We start from the raw sequence: 24,228 nt of genomic DNA, 5'->3' as shown, positions 1-24,228 counted from the left end.
AACCTTGTTTTATGCTACAGATATGAGATTTAAGAAGATTTTTTTCTAAGTTGCAGTTCTTTTACATGCAATGTGTTAAAGGAATCACAGTCGAAGGACACACCTCTCATTTGCAGAACAGGAATCTCATCCAGACTCCAGGGAGACCTGTGTTGCCCCAGCTGTGGTCACTCCTGTGGTTTAGTCATATTTCCCACTAACAAGGGCAACAAGTGCTGCAGACACGCTGAGACAAAAACCTTAGGTTCAGAGCAGTTATTACCAAAACACAAATAGCAAGACGATTTTCTCCCACTAAGAGTGACAGCAATGGCTCCATCTTCCTCCGTGGTAAAGCAATCGTGTTAAAGTGATCTTTCTCACCAGGGAAACAGCCTTTTGTCTGGACCAGAAGTTTAATACTGTCTTCCAGTGCTTGTTTTCTTAGATGATTCTCAGATGCTTTCCAACAAACCCTGGTCCAGCTCCCAAACATGCAGCCTTCCTCTACAGCAGCTCCTAATTAAAACAGGTTGGAAACAGGCATAGACCTCCAAAATTTGACCAGTTTAAGAAAATTCAGTTATCTAATGAAAACAAAAGGTGGTAATTTCAGGTATCATGGGACTAACTGATTGTGTCTCAAGTCACTTCAGGGTCAACAGATCCCTGAATACGTAAACCTGCACCTTGCACATAAGTGCAATCTAGTGGGCAGCAGCTCACATTTATGGTGTGGGACTTATGGGGTAGGTTTACCCAGGTTTTGGTCCGTGTTGCTGTGCTTTGGATTCCCTCTGATACCTGAATAAAACAAGTCCAAAGGTAGCTTGGATTCTTCAGTGCTCTGCAGCATTTTGCATGATGGAAACGCACTCAAGTTAGCTACGTAAGTGGATACTTCTCTTAATCTCTCTGTACCTCTGTTGAGCTGCCACCGAGGGTTCGTCCTGTTCTTTGGACTATTTTAAAAATCCTTCTGGGAATGCTGTCTTGTATAAGAGCAAACTCTTGAGATTCACAAACTCTCTTTCTGCTGAGGCAGAGTGGCAATAGTGCAATGACGTAGTTTCTATCTGCTTTTTCCAAACTCTTCTGGAAAGATAGATATACACTCAAAAGTTGGAAGAGTTTTAAAAAATAAACAGTGATGTTCGTAAACTGCTAAATTAAGTTTCAGATTTCAAGTATCCTCAGCGTTTCAGATTTGGTTAAAAGCAACTATGTGCATACACACACTTGCATGTACAGAAAACTGGGCACAGAGACCCAATAAGTTTTACTATGCCCATGAGATGAAAATTTAAAATCAAATTTTGAATCATCATTTTGTGACATTGTTATATGTGGAGAAAATTTGGAAAATATACAATAAATGTTATTTTCTGCTCTTTGAAAATTGTTTTGGCTCCCAAATCTCTTCCACAACCTTTTTTAGGCTTTCCTAAATATTCTGTTTTTAAAGTCATAGGGAAGTCCAATTGCATTGAGGCTAGGGCAGTCATGGTCAAAATTAGTTTAATAATGGTTTAGTCTGGTGGGTTTTTTTAATTGTGGAATGCTAGCACTTCCTAATAATTTAAAGCATTTTGGAAATCTAGGTTATTCCTCTTTGATCTAAGTTTGGTTGAATGTAGGAAATTGAACATAATGTGGCATAATGTCCCTCTCTTTATGTAGCCATATATAAAATTTCACAGTTTAGTGGTTTTGACTGAAATTGTTGTCTGACACAGAGAATAAAAAGAATTCTTCGGTCCCAGTGTTTTTCCTCACTCTGCTGAAAAGCGCATAGGAACCTCCATCCTAGATCAGACCGAAGGACCACGTAGGATAACATCCAGCCTCTGAATGTGGTGCGTAAAGGGAGTTGCAGGAGGTAAATGATAAACAGGGCATGTACAGAACAATTCCTCCTCCAGCCTTCCAAGCTTCTGAGCAATCGGATGTTTAGAGCAACCATTTACGATGTTACAGTCAATAAATGAGAAAAATCAGCCAAAGGATGGGGGGTTTGTTTTTTTGCTTGTTTGTTTGTAGTTGTTTGGGTTTTTTTTCTTCCTAGTGTTGGTTGAACAAAACCAGAGTGATTGCTCCACTCATCAAGCAAAATCTTTAAGTCATTTTCTTGCATAGCTTGACATAGCACTTGAAAAGACTGAGGGCTGCTGATGTGCACTTCAAGACACTCGTAAACCACACTTTTACAAACACCATAGATGTAGCCAATTACATTGTAATGAAGAATTTAGTTGGCTAAAAATATTCCAATTACCACAGCTAATGATGGAAAGAATTAAATGGATTTCATCATGGTTTCATTTTTTGAATTACAGGCACCATTGTCTTAGGATGATCACATTCAAGCTTATTTCTAGGTAAATAAACCATGGGCTGAAGACTGTTATAAAGTCAAGGAATGATCCTGAGTTGCCTGGAAACATTTCAGCATGAAGAACATGGTGCTGGACTATATTACTTGGAAGAAAAAAGCCTCCAAGGAAAATATTAAAGCAACCTTGTTGTCTTACTCTATAAATGTGTAAAAGCAAAGGGTTTTTTTTTCTTGGTTTTGCTCTAATGAATCACTGTAAAGAAAAAGAAATGTCATTTGCATATTAAGAAGGAAAAAAATCACCTGGTACAATTTTGCTAGGCTGCTTAGACTAGACTTGCAAATACTGTTGATGGACAAAAAAGGAAAGCACCATGAGCAAATTCCAAGAGCAGGCTACTGAGGCATTTCTGCTTAAAACCCTCTTTCAGGTGATTTTTAGGATCTAAAATAGCGATAATTGTGTTGGCTTCCTTTGTAAAATGCTTAGCAATTTTCTGATGAAAAGGAATATATGAGCTAGATTATTGAAAGTTCATAGCCTCTCAGAGACTGCTAATAAGTTTTGAAAGCCAGAGTGGTTTTATTCTTTCTCTGCAAGTTGTTTTCTATAACATTGATTTTATGTAATTCAGTGCAGCCACTTAGGAGGTAGCCATCTCTCTTGCTTCCCTGTCATTGTCAGTACTCCTCTCTTCTTGCTCCTATGTGGGTATATTTATTTTTCTCAAGGTTTGGAGTAGCTTTACCCACATCAGTGTTGTTCTTTGGGTCTGCTGCCAAAGGAGCCGCCCATAGGTTTACCTTCAGCGATGATGTCTTCCCAGCTCAACAATCTGGGTGTTGTTTGGGGTAAAGCTCTGGGAAAAGAAGTTAGGTGTAAAACAGTGCTAAGGTGAATTTCCACGTACTGCAGCTGGGCACATAACACTTTCCAGTACAGAAGAGTCCATGAGATTAGATCGCAGATACAACTGATGTGATGCTTCCCATGTCAGTGGATTTCAGTAACTAAGACAGCAAACCAAGTATTTGAGTACCCTTAAGGATCTTGGCCTTCTAGGATGCTTTGATTTCTGCCAGCTTCTCTTTTACTTTTTTCCTTTTGGCTCAAAGGAAACAGGCACTCATGTTATTTTTCTCCTAGAAAACTCTGTTCCATTGCTAAAATCACCATCTTCTCCTGACACTTAGCACTGCCTTACAGCAGGGAATTGGCAGGACGGCTCATCCTGAAATCAATGATGCAGTGTCTGAGTATATTACAAGCATGACTTCCTTTATTTATATAGTTATATATGTTCTGGAATAGAGCTTGTTGTGGGGGAAAGATAGGCACAGTGTCCTATGAGAAATATCAGCCCCAAGAATCTTGTGTAAATAACCTAGCAAAGCAAATTTTTACTGTCCTAAAATCTTCCTCATAGGCTTTTGCTAATAAAACCAAACAAACTAAACTGTAATTGAAGTAAAACAAGATGACAGCATGTATATAACAGTATCACTCAGTAACATGAAACACTATATCTGGATCTCCCAAACTGATACAGATCCACAACCTAAACCTCTGCACTAGCATACCAAAAAAAGTTTTGAGGATGCTATTTGTTGCAAATTTTAGAAATTACTTGTGACAGAATGGCTCCATGAATCTTTCGTGCAGGATTTTATCTCTTTCTTGCAGCTCATGAAATCAACCTATCAGCATAGCAAGAATGTAGAAGGAAGATGCTACTGAAAGGAGAAATCCACTGCCCACCATCCAGAAGACAAGAAAAGATATGATCTGCCATGTGAGGCCCATTTTTGGGAATTACTTTTTTGTTTACCTCATGCCTTTTGTAAGGGTAAGATAAATATTTCCATACTTGGAGTATTTGGGTACATATGTTCCACTTCACAGAAATGCAGAAATGAGACTCAAAACATTGAAAAGATATAGATTTATACCAAGACTAATGACTATGCTGCTTTGCTTGGACACTGTCTGCCCTTGAAGGCAATATGGAACTACACTGCACGTGCAAACTTTTGTGAGATCCTTCTCTATAAGGCCCTCCCTTATAAAACTTAGGACAGTTCAAATACAAGTGAATCAGCCTCTAAAATCCTGTATCATTTTAAGTTCTCCACTCTGCCCCAACCTGAGTGAAGTTGGCAGGATCACACACTTTCTTCTCTACGCATTTTAATATTAATTTCTATTAGCTTCTTTGAACTCTGTAATGTAGCAGAATACCTGATGACCGCTTTGTGTGTTGTTGACTAGCTTGCCAGCTTGCTCCTCCATTTACTTTGCCTATCAATTAGGCTGTTATTGTTCTGTAAGTTACAATAATTGGCAGGTTTTGCATACACAGCTGACAGTCACTACAGTGAAAGGTGGGGGAGTACGAATAAATCTAAATACATCTGCATATTGAAAATGAACACCTAACAGTATTAAATATTGTCATGGTTTAAGCCCAGCTGGCAACAAAGCATCATGAGGCCACTTGCTCACTCTTCCTCCCTGGTGGAACAGGGAGGAGAAAGTATGAAGAGAAGCTCGTGGGTTGAGACAAGGACAGGGAGAGATCACTCACCACTTATGGTCACGGGCAAAAGACAGGCTCAACTTGGGGAAAAAACAAAATCAATTTAATTTACTACAAATCAAATCTGCTACAAATCAAATTTACTACAAAACAAGGATACTGAGAAGTAAAAGAAACCTTAAAACACCTTCCCCAAACTGTCCCTTCTTCCCAAGTACAACTTTACTCCCAATTTTCTCCATCTCCTCCCTGCTAGTGGCACAGAGGGACAGGGAATGGGGGTTGGGGTCAGTTCCTCACACTTTGTCTCTGCCGCTCCTTCCTCTTCAGGGGCAGGACTCCTCACTCATCCCCTGCTCCAGCGTGGGGTCCCTCCCATGGGAAACAGTCCTCCACCAACTTCTCCAACCTGGGTCCTTCCCACAGGCTGCAGTTCTTCACAAACTGCTCCAGCATGGGTCCCTTCCCACAGGCTGCAGTCCTTCAGGCACAGCCTGCTCCTGCACAGGCTTTCCCACAGAGCAGCAGCCGTCTTGGGGCATCCATCCCCCTGCTCCAGCGTGGGGTTCTCTCTCCCCGGGCTGCAGGTGGGCATCTGCTCCCCCGCTCCCCCGCTCCCCTCCATGGGCTGGGGGGGACAGCCTGCCGCCTCACCGCGGGCTGCAGGGGCATCCCCTCCTGCCCCGCTCCTCCTCCTCTCCTTCCTTACTGACCTCAGTATCCACAGAGGTGTTCCTCTCACATTCCAATCCCCCTACTCACTGCAGGTTTCCCCTCTTAAATCTGTTCTCCACAGGTGTTACCACTGTCACTGACGGGCTCGGCCTGGGCCAGCGGTAGGTCCAGCTTGGAGCTGGGGAAGCTTCCAGCAGCTTCTCACAGGAGCTGGCCCTGCAGCTCCTCCCCTGCTACCAAAACCCCACCACACAAACCCAAAACAAATATTGGCACCCTTAAAATAACTTCTAAACTAAACAGCAGCCAAGGAGAATAATCCAAAGTAGCCCACTTGCTGCATTCTGGGAAGCTCAGAAGGAGACAAGAGGAGTTCCCAGCAGCCAGGGGTGCAGAAAAATTTTGGGGTGTTTGACTTCTTATCTTATCACATTTTGTGTGGTTCCATGCAAGCCATTTCTACTGCTATTTTTGAGAGGCTATAAGCAAGATTGAGCACTTGTGTTGATTTTGGTGTCTTAGTTCCTCTCTATGGAATGGGAGCGTTACTGCAATACTATTTCCTATGAAGTACAGTTTCCCTTTGCAGTTTCATCCATGGAGAAGGACCTCACTGTGCTGGGGGTTATTCAAACTGTGAAAAGAAACATAGTCTAAAGAGTTTATGGTCTGAGCAGGATATATGCATAGAGGTTATAAAGTGCTTAGATAATGCAATAAGAACTGTTACAGAGTTGCATATACCATACATTTATCAATGTGTTTCAGTGTTGCTTAGTGAGCCATTCTTACTCTAAGGTCATCTAATCTGAACTACTAGTAGTACAAATATGAAATCTTGATGTTCGTACCACACCTGCTTTGCTCTTCTGTAAAACTCTCACTGAACTGAACAGAAGAGCCAATGCAACTGTTTTATAGCTCTTACCAAATAATAGGAAATGGCCAGCAATTAAACTCCAGCACTAGTTGATATTCAATCCAGAGTTTGATTAAATTCTAATATTAAGTTGCTGAGCCTTCAATGGCTTACACATCAGAATTGCAGAAGGTGGAAACACGCTTCACGGATGCAAAGCAGAGCAGTCTGGTTTTACTCAGAGGTGGCTGTGATTACAAGAACTAGATTTAGAGACAATGAAAATATACTGAACTTCCGTCAACCTAGGAAAAAGATAAAAGATGCTAAAGTTTGGGGAAGAATAAAATATTTAGGGATTGGGAATTGAAAGGAAAGAAAAAAACAAACAAACAAAAAAAATCAAATTTGGAGGGTAGGGGTTTGATCACTCTATGTCTTTTAAACTAGGAAATGCCTTTTAGCTGTGTTGAGGATTTATCTTGGACAGATTTGGCCTATAAAGGGCCGTGGTCTTGTTTAAACCTTTGCAGGTTTTATGGTAAAATTGGTGTGAGGGGTGAGAGGCATGCTTAAAATTTTATTCAGCGGTAGCATTCCTTCCTGTACTAACTTGCATTGAGCTGACTTGACATCAGAGCCAAAAAAGGAACTTAAAGAAATAAGTCTGAAAGTAAACCCTCCAAGGCAGATTTTGATGGTGAAAATTTTCGTGCCTCCTCGGTACTCCTGCTCCTACAGACTCAAGGGAGCTGCATCATCTGTTGGGCTACAGCTGCAGCTGGGATTCATAGTCATGACTCTGTGGACTAGTTAATATTTCTTGTCTATAATCATGGTTCTGGGGACTAGTTAGCATGTCTTGTCTTTATAATCATGGTTCTGGGGACTAGTGAATACTTCATGTCTGCACACGTCGAAAGTTGCACGCGTTTGACCTTGCCTTGGTTGCAGCTGGAGTTTTGAAAAACAGGACTGCCATCCCAAACGTTTAACAGAACAGAAGCCCAGGTCTGTATTTGCTGGTTTAATTTAACTGCTCATTTAAACTGTTGTGATACGCTCACACGTTAACATGACAGATTCCTAAAAGTCATTACAAATAAAAAATAATGAAGGTGGTTGGCATTTTCCTGGATCATTAATTTACATACTGCCACAGCATAACAGATTATAAGAAAGACTGCAAAACTGGGCAATCCGTATGTCTTGTTCTCTCCTACAAACTGTACCTGTTTCCCAGAAATGATAAATGGAAAATCTTACCTATCAAAGAATAAAATGAAATTAAATGGAGCTTGTGAGTACCAAGTCAGGAAAAATCGGACTAAATCTGTGTAAAAGAAAAATAACTGGTTTTGCAGACAGAAACAAAATAGCATTTTCTGAAAGTCCGGAGAACAGTTAGTGTAAACAAAATAGCCACAACACTGCACTGCACTGTCAGTATTTATTTAAATGAAATCCCCTAATAATACCAAAGTTCTCTAGATGGCAATGTCAACATATGTTTCAGAATACCATGCAGGTGCTTCTCTCTATCCATTGCTTATCATTTCAGCCTAAGGAAACTGCCTTTCCTAAATTTTAAATTGCTAAAATAACGTGGATCCCACAAACAGAAGGTAAAATAAACCCACATGCTGATTCAGCAAAACACTTAAGTCTGCACTTCTGTTTAATTGTGTTTATCATAGAATCATAGAATCATTTAGGTTGGAAGAGACCTTTGAGATTATCGAGGCCAAACATTAACCAAGCACTGCCAACCTATCCCACTCAATGATCTTAAAGGTCTTTTCCAACCTAAACAATTCTAAACCCCGTCCCTAAGCACCACATCTACACGTCTTTTAAATACCTCCAGGGATGGTGACTTCACCACTTCCCTGGGCAGCCTGTGCCAATGCTTGACAACCCTTTCAGTGAAGAAATTTTTTGTAATATCCAATCTAAACCTCTCCTGGTACAACTTGAGGCTATTTCCCCTCATCCTATCACTTGTTACTTGGGAAAAGAGACTGACCCCCACCTCACTACACCCTCCTTTCAGGCAGTTGTAGAGAGCGATCAGGTCTCCCCTCAGCCTCCTCTTCTCCAGACTAAACAACCCCAGTTCCCTCAGCCGCTCCTCATGAGACTTGTGCTCCAGGCCCCTCACCAGCTTCATTGCCCTTCTCTGGACACGCTCCAGCACCTCAGTGTCTTTCCTGCAGTGAGGGGCCCAAAACCGAACACAGGACTCGAGGTGCGGCCTCACCAGTGCCCAGTACAGGGGGACGATCACCTCCCTGCTCCTGCTGGCCACACTAGTTCTGATACAGGCCAGGATGCCGTTGGCCTTCTGGGCCACCTGGGCATACTGCTGGCTCATACTCAGCCGGCTGTCGACCAGCACCCCCAGGTCCTTTTCCAGCGGGCAGCTTTCCAGCCACTCTTCCCCAGGCCTGTAGCTTGGGTGGTCTATAACAGACTCCCACCATGATATCTGCCTTGTTGGCCTTCCCCCTGATCCTTACCCATAAACGGTCAACCCTATTGTCACCATCATTAAGCTCTAGGCAATTAAAGCACAATCATACAGGGCTAATGTATTGTTTAATGTAATGTTTATGCCACATTGATTAATGTTTATGCCATATTGATTCCACTTACACCCAGACCTGAGCTTCACTGTCCATCCAAAAGAGAAAACTCCCACACAAGAACCACAAAAGGTGGGACAGAGGGAAAGCATGAAGAGTCCTTTAGTCAAGAGTGGTTTTTGTTTGCTTGCTTGCTTTGTTTGTTTTTGCAATGATCAGCAGTTCAATATTAGTTAAGCAAAGACATGGAAACCTAATGTGATCTTTTGTAAACAGGAACTACAAGCGTTCTCTTTTTGCTTGAATTGTATTCATCATGGGTTGACATAGGAACTTGTATTGTCTTCACCTTGTCGCTCGCATTTTTCTCAATGTACCAAGAAGCTTTTATACTTTACAAATTTAACCTAGAGAACATTCCCTGGGATTACATTTTAATGCCTAGGCAGCTTGCCGGGCTTTTTACTGTTGCAAACCTGTCTTTATTATCCATGCAGCATGCACGGCCTGAGAATCAATACTCTTTAACTCAGGAGCCAATTATCCAATCTGTCTGATTAATTAGTTTGAAGTGTGGCCTACATGCTTTGATTTTTATTTTAAGTTTTGTTTCTGACATTTTGTGGGGGCTGTCTTGATTTCTTTTTCATTTTTCTCAATGCAACTTCTGCTTTATTATCCACAGGGAAATTAGTTTTCTACTCAATCTTTCATGCAGACAAAGAATAACTCTGTAATATTTATTTGCAGAATGACTAGAGAGCTTTTGTGAAACCATCTCTTGCTGTATCTGTGATTCAGTGGCAGAACTGCAGTCTGTTATGTCAACAAAATGGGAGAAAAAAAATCACTTTCAGGGGTGTGGAGTTAGAAGAGATATTAATCAATACAAAATGTCTTCATGTCTCCCTGTATTCCTTTTGTAAAGTTAACTTCCCATAAAGCCTTCTGGTTCATTTAATACTTCAAACTCCAAACTGGGCATGTTGCATTAATTTAAATCAGTTTAAAATATTACCTGAGACGACATGTTTACTAGAGCTGGCAAGAAAACACATCTGGTTAAAATGCTATTTATGTTTCAAATATTAATCATAAGCTTTGCATGAACTTTTTTTTTTTTAAATTGCTCTTTAATATTAGAGTAGAGGAAATTTATATTGAACTACATCATTACTTTGCAATTACAACACTATATACACATAGTTAAATATTTGCTTCATAAAAATTTATGTTGATTATTTGATGAACTTTTTTTTCTGGTCAAAGAAGGAATTATAACCTCTGAACATTGTTATCACTAAACACAGCCTCAGTGAAAACAGTGAGTTATTTCTTTAAAGGAAATTGTATTAAAATCTCAATAATGCATAAAGTTTAGTATGAATTTTTAGTATGCTGGAATAATAAATTCACAGTCATCTTCCACTTTCCTCTTTTTCTTCCCCAGAGAGAAATGTCCTTAACATTTGTATAATGCCAGATAAAATTGATACTTAGAGAATATTTGCATGGACATGGTGAGACCAGACTTTGGTGGTTTTGCAGTGAAGATGTGACAATGTGAAGATGCCAGCCAGTTACCGCTAATGATCAAAAAAAAAAAAAAAAAAGATATATAAGAATTAACCAAAGAAGATAGAATAGTAATTTTGATTTGGACAAGTCTAATTCTTCTGATGAAAGTGAGAAAACAAAAAAATGCTCAAACATCTCTTTCCAGAAACTAATGCCAAGACTCATTCTGCCATTTCCCTTCTGTGCTTCGTTTTCACTCTGAAAATAACAATGATGGCAGGCAACTGCACTCCTGAGAAGTGATAGGAATGTGGTGATCATTTGTGCCCTTGGGACTGAAAACATTATAGGCAAGCAAAGTAATATGAACTAAAGGGTAGCATCCAGATGAAACTGGAATAAGCTGCTGGACAAGCCTCATGTTGGACATGAGTCAATAACGACACCCTGGCGCACAATGGTAAATCCCATGTACAGTAAAGTCTCTCCCATCCTTGAGATTTTAGATATTTATGCCTGACAAGTGTCACACAGTCCATTACTTTTTTTTTTTAATCACTGGATTCTCCCAATGTTGTGTCTAGATGCAAGCTTTTCAAAGATTTCAACAGTCTTACACATAAATAAAGCTTTTTTGTGATTTTTTTTTTTTTTTGGTGATGGTTACATTTCCAATTATATTTGTGTGTTTGAACTATTATCCTCATTGATAATGTCCAAAGTGTTTGAGGTCTTTAACATTTAAAGTTTGGGGGAAGGGGGGTTATTTCTCTGCAAGCTGAAGACTAATAATATCACTACCTGAAAGACTGTTACCTGAAGAGTACTTAGAAATTAAACATAAAGGAGATAAGATTACTGTGTTAATGTTACTAAATCCTTTTCCTTTGATACTACTGATCAGTGAGCTGCTCTCAGCTTGTTTCAGTATTTGCATTTTTAAGTCCTGTCAAGAACATAAAGGACTGGCTGATTGCATCTAGAAATCAAAATTCGTGTGTGCTCTGAATTCATCAGTTCACACCTGCTCACTCTTAATGACCAAGCAATTTCGTTTTTTAGTCAGATGATGCAACTATCAAGAGTTATCTCAAAGAAATAGACTTATTCTGCAGCAGATTTCTTCTGTTATCTCTTTATTTCTATTGCTAAGGTCAACAAGCTCATCATCTTAAATAATAGCCTGAGAAGATGTAGATAAATCAAGAGAATGGGGAAATACATACATATAGACACACACAAGTGCCAGAAGCCTCATTTCCATTTTCTGCTTTCTACTACATGGTTTCCACAGTTCCACCCAATGTTGACCCTTATAAGGAATTTAGTCTTGTTTCCGTATCAGTCCTACCTAATGCCCCCAGGGAAGCCAGGACTTTCCCACTGCAACATAGATGCATTGCAGGAAGGTGAAGCAGCTCCTCTGAAGGCATGCAGATGGGGATTGCCTGAGCCAAGATCACTGTTTACCAGCTGCTAAAGATACTGCCTTTTCTGTAAGTCTTTTGCATACATAATACTTCAGACTGCAGCTCAACTAAGAGGCTTGAATTTGTGTTCATTAAACCATGATGATTTTACACTTGAATTTTTCCAGGAGTTGACCATACTGGATGGGGAGCTGTATACTAGAGGTAATTACAGGTGTGAGTTTGTCACATAAGCCAATACTAAAGCCACCTTAAAATCCTTATCCCTCCTCCTAGCCTTTTCTGCCCACAGGCTAAATCCATGCCTGCTAAACAAGCAATAATTTTAAAAGGACATTGCAGAGTGTAAGCTATTGCTTTTACAACGCTGTCCAAGAAAAAGTATTTGCACACATTCAGAGTGACATAGGAAGAGAGTAATGTAATGAAATGTTCACAGGCAAAAGATGTCGTGCATGTAAGAACAAATGAAGGATACTGATGAATAAACATACAGTAGTTTGCATCCATCTATAAATTCCACCTGCTCATCAGAAATCTTTAAACCCAGGGTGTATTCAGTGTTCTGTCATTATCCTGGGACACAGACAAAAGCTGCTGGGGAGGCAAGTTTAATGTGTGTACCAACATAGTCTGGGGAAAGGAACTGCGAAAAAAAGAAAGGGGAAAATAATCAAGGGTAGCCTAAAAATAATCCTAAAGCCTAAGAAATCCTAACCCAAACTGTGAGAACTTGTAACAGCACAAAAGAAAGACAAACCGTAGTTCTGTGTTGTCTGGAAGACTTTCCTATGTGCAATGATTTGATGATTAATGTATTCACCTGGTGATTAATGTAATAATTACCTTGTGAAATAATAGAGGGTTCATTACATAGCCTGTCAAATAAGGCAAACAAACACTGAAAAAAGTGTATCTTAAACTGCAGAGAGAGATTCATTTGATTGAATGAGTCAGGTAACAAATTATTAGAGTTATATCAGCAAAAGATAAAAATTCTGCAGAATGACTCAGGTTTTAAAGCAACTTCTATATATTGTGGCTAGGAAAAGGCTTTCTCAGGACATAGTCTATTCTGTAATTTTCTCATGCAAAAGTCTATCCTGAATTTTTCTCATGCAGTTTGCTGTGAAACAGATAGACTGACTGTTCTCAAAGCTACGAGACAGAATGAGTGAGTGGCCTGGTCCAGCTTGCAATCCAGGTTGCCATGCTTCATCAAGGCTTCAGTTGAGAAAGATCTCCAAGCAAGATCTCCACTAACGCTGAGCTTGAGAGCATGGCTAAGCTGTGTTACTCATGAGCTTAAAGTCAGGCATAAAGGATCTTTGGTGCCAAGTGATTATTAGTTCCTTTACTGAGCAACTAATGAGCTGGGACACAATAATAAGATTCTAGTAATAGACTACCAGTGCGTGTCAGAGTGTTTCCTCCAAAAGCTTTGCAGATAAGTATTTGTATTTCCCTGTGAGCTTGCCTCTGAGGACTGAGAGACCTCTCTTCTCTCGTCATCATTTGTCTGTTTTGGGAGACGGTAGATACGTTTAGCAGTAGCTTGCAATTACGAATCTTGTTCAAAGCCCATTACAATCAACAACTATCTTTCCATAGGCTTGGGTGAACATGACATCCAATGTCTGGGTGTGAAAAATGTGTATATGTCTCTAGATATATATATCCTATTGAGGGTATTTTGGACTTGCAGTGATGTATATATCTACCTTGAGCTTACCAAGATTTACAGAGAAGTGGTTGTTAATTGAAGTTTCTTTATGCATCTTACACTGTTTGATTTTGTTTAGCCAGTGGGAGATTCAAAAATAAATGAATATGTAAGTAAATGAAAACAACTCCGATAATCTGTTTGGCAGCAGGTGGAATACACTTAATTTCAGGTTCTTTCTCATGACTTTTTCTTGGTCTTAGAACTTAGATTTATATTCTTTATTTCAGTACAGACATGAAACATGTCGTGCACCATGCTGCCATACCAAGGAACAAAGAACAGAAAAGAATGGAGGAAGTCTCTAACTCATTTTAAAAGAACTGACTGAAATAGCTTTCTTGGTGAAACCCAGACTTTAAAAATAATTATGAGAAGGTGAAAGAAGAATAATAGATTTTTTTTTCTTTCATCTTAAGATTGATTTTATTTTTCAAAGGTGACAGATCAATTTGGTTTATTTTTAGAAGCATTTTTCTAGCTGGTTTTAAAGCCAGTGTTCTTGAGGAAAGTTCTGTCAAATCTGATTTAATCAGAAGGTTTCATTGTTTCGGTGGGGCTTTTTTTCCCTCTGGAAGTTGATGAGTAAGAGTAGAAGGTAAGTATGATATTAAGGACTTCTGACAAATAGCATTAACGGGGAGCTTTCTGTTTCATTTCTCTGGAACTGACTGCCCATTTTGAATTGCAGCTGACGCTGGCGGAAGAACAGATTAACTGTGCTACACCAGGATACTGTCCCATCTCCAGTAGACTCCACCATGTGCTATTGGGGAGATTAAGAGGGACTAGAGAAAGAAACATCCAAATTCTCCATCTGGCAGAAATAGCAACAGGCAAAGCAAAGACTCAGAGGAAAAATAAGGTTGTAAAAGTGATATAGCTAAGGTCTTCCCTCTTCCCAATAACCCAGTGGGTATGGCATGATGATGGGGAGATCTCTAGCCAAGCCACGCACCCTTTGGAAACACCAAGGCCTGGGCTGATCTCATCTAACTTTAGATATCCACCTGAGGCACCTGTGTCAGGCAGACTGTAATCCCTCTGGAACTGGTCCATCATCAAGGGAGACAGAGAAGCAGTTCTGAAGGAAGATTGATATCTTTGACCTCCATCTGCATCCATTAACTATAGCAAATGCAAGGCACTGGGGTCCCTAAGTAAGGTGTCTTGATGAAAAGACTAATTAGTTGGAATCCAGCTAAGCTGAGCCCTCTAGATCCAGGAGGCTGTCTGCAGCGTGCAATTGAATTTTTCTGCTCTTTTTCCCCCAATTCTTCCCTTGATTCCTCAGTCCCTCCTTCTCTTTGCAGTTCTCCACCTTCCCTCCTTCCCTTTTTCTGTACCTGATCCTTCAGCCTCCTCCTGTTCCTCACTGTCTGCTTGGCCACACATAGTAAAAATACCTTTACTCTAAAAAATGACAGGCAGGAATGAGAGAAAGTTAGCTGCTGTCACATTCTCTTTGTGTGTTATAACTCTCCCTCCATCCTGGCTGTAACATTTCTACTTAAATTACAACCTCCTTAGAAGCAGCACTGTCTGCTCCTCTTAGTGCAATGCCAAGCACAACAGGGACCTCTAAGTCCTTAAGTACAAACATAATAAAAGCAGTAATAGCAGTAAAGGAGTGAGTGGGTCAGCCAGCTTCCCTTTTCCTTTTATCTTTGTGAGCTGGAGGGTTCATACCAGTACAAATAGGAACACAGATGAATGAGAGCTCTACTTTCACGTGGCAAAATGTCTGCAAATAAACTGCAGAGCAGGTGTTCAGAGAAAGTAACTGATTCAGAGTAATTTACAGTGGCAGGAGCATCAATCTGAGAATTGCTAAAATGCAGGTACTGAAACATCATATTTTATTACATTTTCAACTAGTAAACGTCAGCTGCTTTATTGGTTTTAACATCATGTCAGGTGCACCAATAAATTTACAAAGCACACCATTTGGATTTCTAATACGCATGGACTACTAACCTCAGATACCATTAATTCTGCTTCATTTGTGAGTGCCATGAAGCTAGAGACGCATTTTAGTTGTGATTTGCTCCCATCCTAATCAGTTTCATAGCAATTTATAATACAATTTCTGTGTGTCTTGAACAAAGTGTTAGTGGTTAATAGATCGCGGTGCCTGTTTTGTTTTAGCTTTTGTTCTATTAACAAAGTTCTTTTCGCTCAGATCTAGAAGAATAATAAAACTGATTTGCAAGCTAACAACTTGCCTTTCAAAGTTAGATAATAGAAGGGACACCCACTAAAAAAATGAGTTGGAATTAAAATCATGAACTGTCTAAGCAGTCAATTAAAGGCACGATGAATGCCAAAATCAATTAAAAGAGCTTACTGTAGATCTTAAATCTTCAGGTAATGAAAAGGGAATGTTTCCTGTTACTGAAAGGATGAAAAAAAAAAATCCATCAGCATGGTCATCCTAAAGGCATTTATTTAATGCAAAATAAAAAAATCATGAATTATTTGAAAGCAGAGTGTGATATCTAATGAAAAAACATCAAACCAAGGTTACTAAGATGATTTTTATGCTCCATGAACATGACACTGACCCTTTCCAATGACACTATGTGTTGCATTGCAATTCAGGGCTCTCTCCCATTGCTGAAGCCCTTTCCAGTCATGGCATATTATTCTGCCAAATTTTATACTATCATTATGCATTGATTGAGTCTCTCGCATTGGAAATATTCCACAGAGCAGTGTCTATATAGGTCTCTGTCTATGAATTGCTTCAACCAAGAGTGATTTGGAGGTGTCTTCAGAGGGAGGAATATGCTCACCTTTTGCTTTTTACAGCATCGTTGTGAGTCATACTTGAGCTGGAAGGGGGAATGTTTTTGGATTGCTATTGCAGAGAAAGTTTGGGTGGGTGAGGTGAATTCAGTGTGGGTGGCAGGTCGACATAGCAACTAATATAAAAACTTGCCAATGACAACAAGAGGGAAGAATCTTTTTTTTTTTTTTTTTTTTTTAATGCTCACTAGAGAGATTGTACTGAATTCCAACTAACCAAGCTGTTACTTCCCTTCCTAACATAAAGGAAGGGTGCCATCTAATGAGCACTAACAGCAATTCCTGCCATGCTGCAAGCTTTTCCTGCCTTATAGGAACAAACTTTATTCACTACATAACAGCTTGTTTCTATCTGTAGGTTCAGCAGCTCAGCTAATGTTGACCTCGACCTTAAAGTAGTTAATGGTGTTAGGAGCTGGCTCCTGACAGGGCACATAAGGATAACGATGCTGTCTACAAGCCTTTAAACGTCATCTCTGTCTATTTTTTTTCCTTCTTGCACCTCAGTGTGTATTGTGAGGGTGCTTTTGTTGTCTTCTTTATATCACCTTTATCCAGCTTCACATACAAACACACTCACAAGGATCTTTCTGCAATAAGAAAAACCACTATAACCACTCTAGGCAACATATACAAGTATCCATTCCTTGCAATTTCCACCTAGTGCTGCACGATGTAATTATTATCACAAGTATGGATTTTTGTGTAAATCCCCTTCTCAGTGAAAAAGCTGAGACTTCTAAGGGTGAGGAAAGCATCAAAACTGTGCTTCCCAGTTTAAGCTCTCCACTACTTCTGGACCAACAAAGTCTCTTGTAGGAGCCATTTGCTACTGCTGGGAGATCAGGAGCTCTCTGCAATGTGTTGCAGAAGAAAGCCCATCCACAGCTGGCATCCCTGTGTCATTCACTGCTAGGCATACTCTGTCATGAGCTGTGAATTTTCATATATGGAAAGTGTTCCAGCAAAGAAAAAGCAGAAATCTGGTTCCGTATTTGTGGCATACAGGGGAAAAAAAAAAAAGGAGAAGCATAAACTGCAACAACAAAACCAACATTAATAAATTTCTAAAGGTATAGATAATGAAGTGTTGAAATTAATTGTCTGGGACATTGCTAAATCTCTGTCTCTGGAGTCCTTTGAAAGCAGGTTGGGCAAAACACCTGATCGGGTCAGAAATTTTACCTGACCCTACCTTGGGACAGAAAGACGGACTAGCTCATCTCTGGAGGCCACACACAATGATTTTGTACATGATTGTAGCCTTAAGCATACCAGAAATGGAAGAGGGGCAAGTTGTAGAGATTTTATAAATATCTTTCAGATTCTTTAAAAAAAAAATTAAATTCTTTTCAAAATTAATCTAATTTATCCCATATACTTGTGAAAATATGACTGTTTTATTGCCAGGACTAACACTCCTTTTTTATCTCATAGAGTAAACATAACTGACCTTCAGAATATTTCCCACCTCATGGCCATGTTCTGAAGTATTCAAGACTCTCAGATCAAAGGCACACAGCTGTATAAACGGTTCATCACAGGGTAGCGTAGTTTCAAGCTGCCATGTTTAGGCAGCGGCTTGCAGTTACAAGTACAGCCATTCCATCTCCTCTGGCTTAAATCTATCTAAATTAAATTCTCTGCAAGACCAAATGTTAATTTAGGAAGCTATTTTAATTTCAGTAGTGCTGTGATCAAGTGAACTCTAAAGGTACAAGTTAATATTCCCAGGTGCTGCCACCATCTTTTTTTTTTTCTGAAAATAAACCTGAAATTACTGCCATTCTTTTTTGCCTCTCTGGGGACCATGATACCAACGTATGTGACTAGCACCAGCTCACACAAAGAACTCCCTCTGGAAAAAGAAGTAGCTTTTAATCCAGCACATACCATGGAAAGACACTTGCATTTTCTTTTAATGAGAGATTCTTCAGACTTTCCAGTCAGCGGGAACCAGGGCAGTCCCCAGACTGAAAGATTTGTTTTTCTTCCTTCACAGTGTCCTCAGAAAGTGGTCTCAGGCCCTTTCTAGTCAGCTCATGCTGTCCATGGGTGCCTGCCCCAGGCAGTGAGCTTTAAATAACTTCCTAATCTTCACCACCCCATTCCAACACACATTTTTCCCAAGCTGTAGCTTCTTCATTGCCGTTAAGGGTGATCAAACTCATCAAGCTCCAGCAGAAATGTCTATCTAGAAGAACACCATGGGGAGGAAGCAGCTGTCTGCAGTGTAATCAAGAGTGATAAAGCTGACAAACTCCTACACATACTGTGCTAAAATTTTGGATGTCTTTACTGCATGAAGCTTAAGGATCAACAACAGCAAACTGGTCCTGCCACCACTGAGTGAAAGCTGATAACTCTGGTCTCACTTTGTGTAAAATGCGTCTACAATTCTGTCACCAACAGTCCCAAACAGATTTTTATTTTTTGTTTGTCTTACAAGCAGGCATCTTCACTCTAAACAGATGTTGCAGCAATGAACTGATCAGATTAATTGGTTGACAAGTCAGCGTAATCCACAAGTCTGAAAACTCATATTGGGAATCACAGTGTTATTTACAGTACAGTTCATGCTGAACTAGTGAGTGATGGTGCTGCCAGATGTAAAATTATTCTGGGCTTTTTCTTCCGACAGCTGCACTGTAAAATATCTGAATTTATTCCTGCAAAGATTGAATCTTCACACTTTGCAGCTGAATCAGGACAGTTGTAATCCAAACAGAGAAGACGGCATGCCCATGTGCCTGGCCAGATGATACAGGTGTGTGTGGCATGCCAGTCAGCCTCAATATCGTGGCTGAAACTTTCTCATCCCCTTCAGTAAGCAATGCTGAAGCTCAACATTTCTGAGAAACGTTATTAGTTGAGCCAAAGAGCTACCATGTAAGCCTAGAACTGGTGGCAAATATCCTATATGGCATGGCTACTACAGAATGAGAACCAAGGACTACGTGTGTGTTGCACATACTAGCTGCAAAGCATTTGTGAGCCAGTTTTCCATCTGTCCTAGGGCTAGAGTTAAAGATGTAGCAGGTAGCTTCTGGGAGATGCAGCATCCTCCACCAAGCCAACTCCAACTGACTGGTGCAAAATTCTTCTCCCATTCAACTTGCTTTGCACTTACATGACACTGATGACTATCAAGGTACTAGTTGCAATTTTATTTCAGAGGGAGTGGAAGAGGTCCAAATGGATGAAGGAGAACAGTCTTGCATTTTCTTGCAAACACATCTCCCAAAGGTTTGGCCTTGGAGGTCTTCAGAAGGAAGTGGTAGAGCCCAGCAAAACTCTGGAGTTTCCAGGAGCTGAGCCCACAGGAATGAGGACATGTATCTAATGTGCTGTTCAGTTCTCTACCTTCCTTTTTTCTGGCACTGAAGGCAGCAAGAGTTGCCATTGCCTTTGGGACTGAATGTTCCCTAGAGATGACGGCCCTGGACCTGTCAGCGTCCCAGCTAACACGCAGCAGAGGTCCAGGAGACCAGACCTTCCGCATCTATCAGTCAAGGTGAAGTAGGCAGCACCTCTGTCCTTCCAGTTATTACAACTCAGGTCTTAAATTATGCATTCCTGTAGCTTGAGAAGATAATGGAATAATCAGAACCAAAACCAGGTAAAGATAACAGAAATAGTGAGAGAGAAACAAAGACAAAGGACCTGTCATCTGAGGGTATCAAAAGTTCCAACTGACAGAGCATCAAGTAGGACTTTTTATCTGCCTAAAGCTACATGGCAAAAAGTCGCAGTCAAAAAATAAAGTTTTTTAGATTCCCCTGTTGAAATGGGATTCAGTGGGAATTAATGGTGGTTTGGCAAAGCATGATGACAGTCTTCCCATACAGAAGTTTTGACATCAGGTGTGACTGCAGCATGGGTTGATATGGACAAGAAATAGCAAAAAAAGACACGGACAATGTGTGGGCATTGTGTGAAAATGGTGGGAAACTTAAAGACATTCTGTACCTGTGCTGCCAGCCCACATTTACTTTACAAATGACCTCGATCTCAAAAGAGCAAGGAGAAACAAAATACCTGTTACAGGAGATGAGCCAGTCAGCTTTGGATCCTCCCCCCCCCCCCCCCCCTTGTAAACCCGTCCCTGAATTGAGGACTGGACCTCAGAAGGGCTCAAGATCCAGCAACCTCCCCATCCTATCTCAGTTCCCTAATGACGGGTAATGTCTGTCTTTCTGAATCACCATCTCTTTGTTGTTAGGTAGCTCCCAAAATGACAGCAGTCCCAATCCCAGCCTTACTCATTGCTTGGGAGTCATGGCATGCCCCAAGAAAGCTGGAGGACACTGGACCTCCTGAAGGACACTGGACCACAACCTATGCTTCTTGGAAGACTACTTAAGGCTCCTCTGGATCAGTACCACAAGACATGAAAAAGAGGAGTTCTGATCACTGTTTTGAAAAGAACTTGCCTTAGATTACCCCAGCCCAAGGAAACAGTGAGTTTTGAAGTCTGGAGGTGCATCCAGCCCTCCCTGGGCTATGCTGTAATTTTACAAGTTAAGTCAGAGAATAAAACTTCGGTTCTAGGACATAACATGCAGTGTAAGTGTAGCCCTTGATGTTATTTCCCATGAAGAAACAGCAAGTAGGGCTGGTTGCCACGTCTTACCTTCTTACCCTTCTTTGAGCCTTAAGTGCCTTCCTGAGGAAAACAGAGGAGCATCTTTTCCCATGAAGCTCCTGAAATGGCTTCCAAACACGTGATGGGGGAAAGATTCACTCATCTATGGGTGGTCTTTCTCACCTATAGATGGCATGGGAAGAAGCAGAGGGTAGAGGAGAATTTTAATCTAGCTTAACAATACAAAATTGGAGTTGCAGTTTAGGAGTTCTAAACTGGGTTAGAGAAGTCCTCTTTCAGAGACTGCTGACATCTCTCTCTAATATCGCTTGGTGGTTTTCCTGCTGGAGGCATGCTAGCAAACTCTTCAGAAATATTTCTTGATGGTCCAAATGATGCCACTTCTCACAGATCTGCTCTTAGCAGCTTGCAGCACAAGCATGAGGAAACTGCTTTTAGCATGTTCACGACTGGCTTCAGTCCATCCCATTTATTAGGGCAGTGAATGGGCTCAATAAGCTGATCATTGTACTGAAGAAGGGTAGGTGATGTTCAAGGCATGTGAATTCGTTTCCTTGTCAGGAAGACAATGCTTTTATCTTTGAACTGCATCATGCTGCCGTGCAGAACAATGTGTTGTATCTAAATGAGAAGTATCTGGTTTTATCCGATGTCGTTCCTTGTTTTTAATTTGCTTTTGCTCATTGTCTTTCTGAGTGGGAAGAAAAAACACTCTTTTTTTAACACATTAACACAAACTAAAATTATTAAATATATATGTATAATACATATAATATATGTGTGTATATATATTTATATAAAAATACATGTGCATCTGTGTTTGGGAGAAACAGAATATAAAACAACTTTATATATAATAGCATTCTGAAATGAGTCAGTGTAAAACAAAGCACTGAAATGTTTATTTCCTGTGTAATCAAAAAGTTCCACTTCAACTGCATTAAAATTTAAACATTTAGGCACTTTTTGGGAAGAGATGTGAGACTGCAATCAATTTATTTTCATAACAAAGAATATTCCACAAAAAGCTTTTGGTTAGTACTAATTTAAAATTCTAATTTTATCCAGTGAATATCAATTGCCCTGTAACTATACATTTGCTGAATGTAACATTCAGGGAAATGCTCTCCCTACCCCTTGCCGTGACATCTGAAGCCTGGCTTGTAATCCCTACTTTAAGTGAAATCTGAGCAGCTTCAGAAACCTGTCACACTGTCTTCTACTCTGTCATGGGTTAAAATCTAATCAGGTGCCTCTCAAGTCCAGTGGAAGATATTTACTAACACAGCTCAAGCTAACCAACTGGACTTGGTGTTCAAATACAGTAGGATCCTCCGAATAAGTGGCTTTTTTTTGGAAAACTTACTCCGAAAACTGAACTCACCCTGAGAATCAGAAGGGCTGATACTCAGTGCAGCAGTGCCAAGTCTTTCTGCACTCTTCTGGGGATGGTTAAAGGGCTCTAAAGGGTGCAAAAAATCTCTTCTGATCATCTTGTACAAGGATTACTTTTTCCCCTTCTAGCGTAAAAGCTTCAGGCTTGTCATGTCGTGCCTCCTTGACCACCAGTACACCTAGTCTTTGGTCAGGCTAGGGATGGCTGAAGATCACTGAAGCAGGGGCTCAGGTGAGTCTGGAGAAGGGGTGGATATTTCTACCATAGGGAATATACTTTTTGTAAGGCAGCAGCTTTGCTAGCATGGCTTTGCTCCAGACTATTTTAAGAGACAGATCTGGGGCGTAACATAAGAGCGTGGGGACGCAGAGGGCTTTCTTGGCTGGATGGACCCAGGACCTCCAGATGGAAAGTTGGTGTGGGGGCAACCAGCCAACCCCAGAGGAGTGCTGGTGGGCTGTGTGAGAGCCAAGGTAATGCAATGCTCCAGCTAGAAATGGTGGTGTTGTAGGCTTACCAAAAAAGCTTCATGAGCTGAATGAGGTGGCGGACACAGAGGAGATCTGGTCTTTAGAATGCCCCAGGGATGTTGCAGCTGCACAATGACAGTGTGGCTTTTGGACTGACTCTGTAATGAGCTGGAAAAAGAGATCCTTAAATATATATATATGTGCAGGGATGACAGGGATGATTTGGGAGACAGCTGCTGAATGCTTTTTAATCAGTCTCTGAACGTGGTTTTTTTTCTCCCCTGCACACCTCTGTCTGACATTTGCTTAAAAAAAACTTACTATGCTAAAGCCAAAGCTGTGATATTAAATCCTCAGGACATGACCACCCAGGTTTGCCAAGCAAATGATCACTAAGTGCAAATACAGTTTGTTTTTCTCCACTGTTTCTATTTCTGTCACCATCTTGAGTCGCACTGTTACATCTTCAACAGACCACGCAGTTCTCAGCCAAAAAAAACCCTAAAACTGGTCAGGATATCCCATCTACTCCTGTCTGTATTTTATATTTGTTAACTGCATGTCTCCAAAGTACCAGAGAAGCAAATGGTCTCATTTCATTAAAATAGTCTTTTTCCATAATATGTTAACACTGATCAAACAAGCCTCACAGAGTATTAATTCTACAAGTCAGGTAGCAATGAATGAGCAGTCACTTCTTTTCAGTTTAATTTTTATTTCACCTTCCTTCCTGTGATAGTCAAAGCAATTTACTAGAAGAAAGCAAGTCCTTTGGGACACATCAAAGGCTGGAGGCCTTGAATATTGTCTATGTGAAGGCTTCTACGGTTCTAGTACCTGGGTGAGATACCATCACAGCACATATTGTCTTGATTGATATATCAAGGTCTGGAGTGGTGTAAAGCTCCACTTACTTCAGGGTAAAGCTACTTTCTGGTGTTACTTGGGCAGAAGAGACGATGTCTCAGGGAGAGAGGAATGATGCAGAGTGGCTCCAACTGGAGAGGACGCGATGTGCCCATGACACACACAGGGCTGAGGGTTACATGGCCCAGGCTGGGGGTATCTAATATGAGAACAGCCAAATGCTTCCTTTTTGCTATGTGAGGTAGGAAACATCTCCAACTTGCTCTCCCAGATGTGTCTTTCAGAGCTGAAATTCCGGCCATCTGAGCTAAAGCCTGTGCTGTAGGCAGTTACTTTGGCAATACGTGTTTCTCCTGCGGCTGCGCGTTGCTGGGCTGCCTCTTCACCCATGCTGGTGGCACATTAACTAAGATCTACCTGGAAGGTTTTCACTCCTCGAG

The 24,228-nt window shown here is 40.6% G+C and overlaps 1 long non-coding RNA gene across 1 annotated transcript; it reads right to left on the bottom strand.

Annotated features, from left to right (window-relative positions):
• Window positions 1-2,915: 2,915 nt before the first annotated feature.
• LOC138686350 (uncharacterized) lies at window positions 2,916-23,324 on the bottom strand. The gene is made up of 3 exons (XR_011325690.1): window positions 22,969-23,324; window positions 21,083-21,217; window positions 2,916-3,174 (listed from the first exon to the last, which is right to left on the bottom strand). It is a non-coding gene; the product is annotated as an uncharacterized lncRNA (long non-coding RNA).
• Window positions 23,325-24,228: the final 904 nt, after the last annotated feature.

Source organism: Haliaeetus albicilla, chromosome 1 (assembly GCF_947461875.1).
Source record: "Haliaeetus albicilla chromosome 1, bHalAlb1.1, whole genome shotgun sequence".
In the NCBI taxonomy this organism is placed as follows: Eukaryota; Metazoa; Chordata; class Aves; order Accipitriformes; family Accipitridae; genus Haliaeetus; species Haliaeetus albicilla.
The sequence above is the reverse complement of the archived record's forward strand: the minus strand, read 5'-3'. Positions and strand labels throughout refer to the sequence as shown.